General features: G+C 31.2%; 1 protein-coding gene across 1 annotated transcript in view; it reads right to left on the bottom strand.

Moving 5' to 3' along the window:
* The window catches only part of Rgk2 (Rad, Gem/Kir family member 2), a 95,177-nt gene that overhangs the window by 5,029 nt on the left and 81,008 nt on the right, over positions 1 to 9,140 (bottom strand). The window lies entirely within an intron of this gene.

Consider the following 9,140-nt stretch of genomic DNA (forward strand, 5'->3'; position numbering starts at 1 on the left):
TTTAATTACGTAATCTTAATAATGTATATAAGTATATTATTTAATTTTAAATCTTAAATTTGTACACTGTATATATATATATATATATATATATATATATATATATACAACTCAAACACAGAGGCGCACTAATGAGAGTGTATTGGAGATGGATCCTTTATGGATCCTTTAATGACCTTTGCTTTTTTGAATAATTTTTTGCATCACAAGAAAATAATTATTCATAGATTGCTATTTTTAAATTTCAGAAAAACCACGAGTCTTTTCTTTAGTAATTGGTGATATTTGGTTGAAGAACATCAAATAGCATTAAGAATTAATGTACAAAATGCTCAATGTTGATTCTGAGAAAATAAACATGGAATATTCTAAAAGCATACACAATAATACTCCATTATATATTATTTGCCTTATGGGTATTTCGTATTTCAACGGAATATATACATTTGGGTCTAGAGTCCAGGGGTACTGGATCCCTGAACCAAAAAATAAAAGTAAAACTATACTCGGCGATAGAACTAATTTTTTACAACCCGCCTTGTAATTTTTAAATGTATTAATAACGACTTTCTATTCATATAATCTCTAAATCTATAGTTAATTTTTTTAAATTTCAATACATAATAAAATGATTTTACTTAGAATTAAACCTTTTGTTTGACCCTTTCCTTCAGAAAAAAATTTAAAATACACCACTAAGTGTGTCAAATTCAGGGCTGGAGTTATGGAGAGGTGCGTAGTGGGATGTCACCCCCCCCCCCCCATTCAAAAAATTTGATTGTATTAAGTGTACACAATTTCGATTTAAATAGAAGTCGACGAATTGTTTAAAATGAAAAATACCAATACGAAAACATGTTAATGTAAATAGTTAATTGTATTTTTGTCCAAATAAGATACTGGATATATGAAATTAGAATTACCATTTATGTGTTGTTGTAAATAGTATGGGGGGTACAAATATATCTATTAATAGGCTATGTGTACATTATTTTGCATTGCTTATCATTTTACCAATCGTTCGGGCTCGATGCATAGTACAAAGCATATTATTATTGTAGTTAACTATTTCTTAACTATTAATACGTAGCAACTTTTTTACAAAAAGGTCTCATTAAAATCAAGTAACTAAAATAGGGAGTGCGTAAAATAGCCGAAAATATTTCAGCCGATCCGTATTTTAGCCGAAAAATATTTCAGTCGAAAAATAATTGATTGGACAAGTATATTAGCAGAACCGTATTTTAGCCGATACTATTTTATCCAACAAATATTTTAGCCGACAGTATTTTATCCAACAAATATTACCGCCGACCGTATTTGAGCCGACTTATATTATCGCCGACCAGGGGCGGATCCATAGTTTGGGAACTGTGGGTCAAGCCATTTCAAGAGGCCATTTATTAGAGATGAAATTGGATTAGAAATTAATACCTTGTAACAAAAAACAACACCATATGCTCAAAAAATGTAAAAGTATATACTTATATTACCTACAGTTATTTTATTATAATAATTTTCTACTGTTTTTCATTTCTGCAAATGTTTCAATGACTTTGTCAAAATCGATTTTCTCTGCAGTACATTTTTCTATACTAAGTACTGCAAGGTTTGATAATTTTTCTTCAGACATAGTAGAGCGTAAAAATGACTTAATAAATTTATGCCGCCTAAAACTTCTTTCAGCCGTAGCACTACTGACAGGCAGTGTATAAAAAATTAATGAATGAATCTAAAATTACAAAATATGTTTTAATTTTGAAACTTTGGTCAGCTATTTTATTTAAATGATCATCTACACCCATTTCATCAAACATTTTTTTTTGCTTTTGTTTCTTTGTTCATCAAATTTTTCACACAACACAATCACATTTTTTTTAATTTCTATAAATTGTTCAGTAGTTCTCATGGATTTAATATTTTCTGAACAAGCTATGATCATATTGAAGGCAGTTGTTAAATCAATTGATGCGTTTTGTAAATAGTTGGATATTATATAAGCTTTTGCTAAAATATTTTTCCACACAACCAACATAAAACTGAACTTCAGTTTCATAACACGAAACAGCAAACCTTGTGCTTCTGAAACTTTTACGGTTGAAATATTGTAAAATGTAATAAAGTCTTATACAAATATACAATATATATTTCTTATTATAACTTTTAAAAAAAACCTATAAATTATTTAAAAATCAAAAAAATCATATTTTTACTTTTGCTCTTACAAGTTTTCTGGCCCTACCGGAAAGACGAGTTTTTTTGGAGGAGGCTGACATGGTTCCAATGGTTTCATACTTGTAGTTAGTTATTTTTTCAGGGTGTAATCGATTTATTATTTATTAAAAGTTAAAACCACTAATTACTAGACACATTGATAAGATATTCACATATAATTAATAATCATATGCTGAACGCCTGAACACTTTTCCGTCAACAAAAATCGAGATAAATGATAGACGTCGAACAGTTGATTTTGGTGCGATTACTGCGATTGTGATCCGGGGTGAGATATAGAGATAGTTATAGATCGGTTATTATCCAACCACGGATTTACATTAGATTATATATATAAATAATAATATATAGTTTTATTAGTTCTGCGAATGCACGTCGCAACCGGCACACACGATAGACATTTGTATAGGTACTATAAATAGACACAATATACCCAATAATGTTTAGTCATACCACAGAACTGATTAAATTTAACCTATTCTGTGGTCATAGTGCCGATGGAGACTTATTTACGATTTATAAATATAATCTAATTTTATCATTGCAACAAACGTACGGAATAAAATATGATTTACTCAACTTTCTAGTTTCTACTAAAATTATATAATTTAAAATATAAATTATGAATTGTAATATTGTAAATTTGGAATATACATGGCACTCATTATTCAAGTAACTCCGATGGGCCAACTGTCCAAGAGTTTATTCCAAGGTCTAAAAATAGACAAAAGTCGCCAAGAGGCCAATTTTGTCAACAAATTTTAACCGTGGGTCAGCTGACCTCCTGAACCCCCCCCCCCCCATAGATCCGCCCCTGTCACCGACCGTATTTTAGCCGACAATTGTTTTATGTTATCATTTATGGGCAACCACATACCTGAACCGTGGTTCAATAGCCGTTATAGTAACTAGAATAACTAGATAGCCGACCGTATTTGTATCAATGATGCTGGTAGCCATCAAGGTCTTAGATATTAACAATTAGCCATCAATATTATTTAGTATTTGATAAGATATAAGATTTAACGAATTAGTTTACTACATTATTGTCACAGCTCAGAATCTAAATCATATTTTAATGACCATATTTTTTTTATTTACATTAATAGTAGTCATTTAGTTAGTTATATCTTCTTTTCATAATCTGAAGCTTATATAAGTTATGAGTATGTATAAATATGGGCGATGGGCCTATTGTATGATAATGTATAATATTGAATTAATATAGACCAGGGATAGGGAACTAGCGCTCCTCGAACCTTTTTTATCTTGCCCGTGTTACATTTTTAAATTACACCATACAATTTTTAAGTTTATAATCTATACAATTCTATCATATAGATTTGATGATTATTATCTGGTGTTGAACATCGTTAAGTATCATATATAGTATATACACATATGTATAGGTACGAATAGCTATTATCATAGCTGTATCCAGTGTATATGATCTAAGTAACCATGGTTAGGTTTTATAAATTATCAGCTATAAATGCTTATCACGGGGTCGAACTGATCCCACCTGGCAATGTCGGCTAAATAACTGTCGGACGTAATATTTTTCGGCTAAAATAAGGTCGGCCGTAATATTTGTCGGCTAAAATATTATCGGCCGTAATATTATTCGGTTTAAATACTTTCGGCTACAATACTGTCGGATAAAATACTGTCGGATTAAATATTATCGGCTAAAATATAGCCCCTCCTAAAATAAATATTTATAAGTCAGTATTTTAATATTTTGGCACTCCCTACACGAATAATTCTTCACGCCATCCCTGTCAAAACTAAGTTATTGATGAGTGATGAGAAAAGTCTAAAAAGTAGACAGTTGGATTTTATGTTATAGTTGTTTATGACTAACACTAAGGCGATGACTATCAACTATGTTTAATAGGCAATATAATAAAGTAGGTATATTTAAATTAAATGCTACCCATATCATCTGTAAGGTGAAGGCTACATTTTATACAATACTGAGATAGTGAGATTGCTCACACACACGAACTACATTGTCCTATTTTTGTGTCACGTCTCTGCTGCCACCGAAACCGACTTTTTTGATATTACGTACCTAATTCATAAATAATTATCAAATTATTTCTCTTATTGGTTTCTAGATTCACCTGCAAATTGTTTCATAGAAAAGCTGAAGTCTATGAAAATAACCCATTTACTAGTAATTTTAAATTAAGTAATTAAGTTATTTCACTCCCACTATACTGCACATAGGTAAAAAAAAATAAGAGTTATTGTTGTTAACTAATATACACCAATGATTAATATAGAAAAATTCTGTTACAAAATAAGACTGTAATATAGTTTATAATGTATTTTTAAACATCAATTTTAATGACTAATGGATAAAAAGTTTTATGAAGATTTTCCAAATAAGCTTAGCCCGATTAGAACAAGTTAGTATTTCTCAACTCTTTCACTTTATCTCCTAATTAAATCATTAATCAACTAAAACTTCTCATAAAATCTTTATGGGGTTATACTAGAACATTATATATATATATATGTGTGTGTGTGTGTGTGTGTGTGTGAGTAAAAAAAATTAAGCTTTGTTAAAAATACAGGCTAAGTTATACGAAAAATAAAATTAACCTTTTTCGGGAACCTTGTGTGATGAATGTTATGATGGTTTATTTAATTTCGTTGGAAAATTAAATAATATAAAATATAAATCATCACATTATATACTATAAATAAGCGTTTTAATGTTAAGAAATATTAAATTACAATTTACAAGCATAAGTATAGGCAAAAAATGAAAAATTTAATAATTTAGATAAAACATATGGTGTTGATTTATTGACTACAGTCCCTATCTTATCCTGATGAAAATAAAAATCCAAAGAAAAATTTGAGATTCTTGAACAAAAAATAGAGAAAATTAAAAGTCATCAGCTACAACAGCTCAGTGGGCTCAATATCTCAGCGGACGTCGAATATTCGCTATAATTTCTGAAGCGTGTGCACTATAGTGTAATATTATTGTAATTACGGCTACAGCGTAGCCATGTAAACATAACAACGTACAGCTCGATCGCGGTGTTATAGTATAATAGGACGCGACATGTGAACACGCGATAACATCAATAATAATAACAGTGGCGGAAAATTTCGCGTGCAGCAGAAACCCAGGTTTTTCGGGATAACGAAATCCGTAGCTTTTGTGTCCGACGGGAATTATATGTAGTTGTGGTATATTATTATTTTACGCGTGTTACGATGTGTATAAGCGTATATAGAAATTGTTAGTATTATTTTTATATCTATAATATCCAACAACATAGTACCTATCTTAGAATAACATTAGCAACTTTTTTTTTTTAAGGGGGATGCTGTCGACTCGTGTGGAAAAATAATAGTTATAGTTACTATTGTTAGTACTAATATCCTATATATAACAGAACACCAATGCATCACATCGTGAACACGTCTATATAGACAACACAATTGACGTTTTCACATTTTCAATGATCAAAAGGCGTATACTTTTCAAAATTTATTTAGTCTATTTTGTCTAGCTAATATATAAATAAACTTGATATTGTGGAGAGCGTTAAAATTATCTTTATCAGTTTAACTCTGAGTAACTCTAATTCGTTACAGTTCACATTTTCTTTATAAACATAACAGCGTAGGTATACCTATTCTACCTACCATAATATAACAGTTCGTTCTTCAATCATTCGTAGTTATTAAATGAACAGTAAAATATTAGAAATAACTCTTCTTTGAGACTTTGAGAACTGTCATCATTATTACTATCGGTAAAATTATTGCACTAAATGAGATTATGCCATTAAAGTAAATAGTTTCCTGTCCCGATATTATGCCGTACATGGAAACACGTCGAAAAGAATTAATTCAATATCTAATAGATAACGCATTTTAAATATTTAAGCTAAAAAATCGATGTGTGTGCTTATTATATACATAACTATGTATATACAAATGGTTGCTAATTTGAATAACTATTGATCTATTGGTTAAGTCGAGGCAGAATTTATTGAGAAAAAAGTTTTAAAAAAACGCTTTGATAGTAAACATGACCTTTTGAGTACCCACGTAAGTACGTACTGTTTTTAAACAATTAAGATTTATTCAACTCATGTAAAATATAATATAATTAATAATTATTATATATTATTTTATATAATATATTATACTCATTTATACAATATGTTTCCCATTTATAATATGTTTTTATTATATATTGTTTTATCGTATTATGTAAAGCGTAGGGTTTAAATTAAAAAAATAACAAGTTGAAATTATATACACATCTGTTGCACTATAGATTGTAACCCGATGTAAATATTATGATTATAATTATTAATTCTTCGACACACCTTTTGTCAACAGTCATCTCTATAAAACAACAAGGGAGGTCAACAATGGTCTTAATACTGCTGCGATGTATAAATATTTTAACACGCTACACGCTGCAAGAAAACTGCCTAATTTAAAACCTAATAGAAAACAATTTCGAGATTTAGTAAAACAGTAGAAGCGTAAAATGACTAGAGATAACGCACTACAGAAATGTAGGTCCCACTTGCCCATTCCTCTAGTATAAAAATCAAAATATATACCAATTAGTGTAGTTTTACACACACGAGTATATTAGACATTTTAAATATTATCGCTAACTGAAATCGATAATATTCACTTTATACAACTATAATATGTAGTATACGATAATTATATTTCGTACTGTATACAAAGTGCATAAATATATAGTATTATTCATCTTCTTCTATCCGGGGACGCGCGTCCGCCACAGGCCGCAGCGGTATACTAAGACTTAATAACCACAGAAAAGGAATAAATAACGACTTTTAACGTTCGTTTTATGTTTTGTTTTGTAGACGGTAGTATGATGACTATCGCCACTACCCCCACTACCACTATGCCACCGGTTGCAGGACCAGCAAAAGTGGTCTCGCTAACGGCCAGAGTACAAAATATACATATATATATATATTTATAGGTCTCCCCTACGCACATGCATCGACGATAGCGTTTCCTTCCGACACTCATTACCCCTCTAAACACCATCCCTCTCCGCCGGCGCTATAGACCCCGGTCGGGGGTCGCCGGAGCGTAACAAAAGGAGAGCGGCAGCTGCTGCCGATGTGCATGTATTTTGTAACGACGTTACGTGTGTGTTGCCCGTTGGCCGATTGCTTTTTGCCGTTGTACCAGCCAGTCGATCGGATGGTGGAGGGAACGGTTTTATATACTCGCGCGCGACACGAGTCTAACGGTCGGAAGGCGCGGGGATGAGAATGCACCAGTACCACCGCTCTGCCACCACTAACACCAAATCGAAATATGTAATGTTATGTTATATACTTAAATTGCACATTACCTGTATAGCCGGAAAGAGGTTTTGAAGTCGTGATATTATAGTATGGCGTAAGATAGAGATGTCAATTTTACCGTTGATTTAAGAATAAAACTGTTTGGAAGTTGTAATTTGTGGGGGGAGTGAAGGCATTTCAACGTGCTTATAGTATATATTATACTATATAATATATAGACTAAGAAATTACCTATATAAGACCCAAAACCGTACGACAATTAAATGAATTCACATGGGCATACACTGGTACATATTTATCAGTACACCCCGACTTGTAAAATGAATCTCAACAGTTTTTTTTTAAATAAATTAAATATAATAAATCAGCTATATAAAACTCTTATTCATTGAATTATCTACATTATATAATATTATCTTATGGCAGGTATCTGTAGGTAATTCTGCCTAAATCGCGACAGTTTCTGAACCATATGCATATATAACACGTATCATTAAAATACATTTCATAAATAGGTAAGTGCCATGTATATTATAATGATATTATACAAAAGACGAAACATGATAATATGTAATAAACTAATAATTAATAAGTAATGGCGGTTATCATCTTCAGTTTCAAGTCTATTTCTTTTAGACGTTTTCAAATTTGCCATAGTATAATAGAACTCTAACGATAAAAATGTATATTAATTCTATAAATAACACAGTTTATTCATAAATTCTTATACATAGAATTATAACAGTGTAATATGAAAAATTATACTTGATATGAGTGATGTCCATTATGATCAAAATATTATTTTTTATTATTTTTTTTTACCTTCTATAATTTTCTACATTTAATTTCCATTTTAAAAATAAGATTTATCGCGACCCAATTTTAAAGCTTACGCAACCACCGGTTGAATACCACCACAATATAGTATACAGATCAGTTTGTGAAATTTGCAAGTATTATTATTACCTACGTAACTGGCGTACGGAAGTCAAAACTATTAAGAATTTTTATTTTATTTATTTATTTTTTGGTGGGGGGGTTATGTCTTAATAATTGCCGAATTGCAACAACTTACGCGTTTTGAGCTACTTTTGTATATAGGTACCTACTACAAATGCATAACTGTACAAGACGTTCGGAAGAAAAACCGTTTTTAACGCAACGCCACCTCCACCACTCACAGACAACTCGCACGTTTTATCGCGCCAATTGAACAATCGCTGCGAAAGGATTTTTGCAACCTTAATATTCCTTTTCAACATACAATTGTATTATATTAATATAATATTGTATACGTCGCATTACGCGCTTTTCTATAGCTCTACGGCAACGCCCGCATATAATCGTGAACACAATACTCGTATGATATGCGAGTACGCTAAGAGCAAAGCACACACACACACACACACACCCTCTTTACACGATATCATAATATACATATGTAGGTATAGGTACATTTACGCGCGCGTACACTCACAGCCAAGTCTATGTATGTGCACAAAATAATTCGGTTTGCAGCTGTCACCGGCGGTCGCGTGCCCAAACATCTGCTCCCCGCGCTCCGTC

Source organism: Diuraphis noxia, unplaced genomic scaffold, assembly GCF_037042655.1.
Source record: "Diuraphis noxia isolate RWA-SAM2 unplaced genomic scaffold, SU_Dnox_SAM2 contig0003, whole genome shotgun sequence".
NCBI lineage: Eukaryota > Metazoa > Arthropoda > Insecta > Hemiptera > Aphididae > Diuraphis > Diuraphis noxia.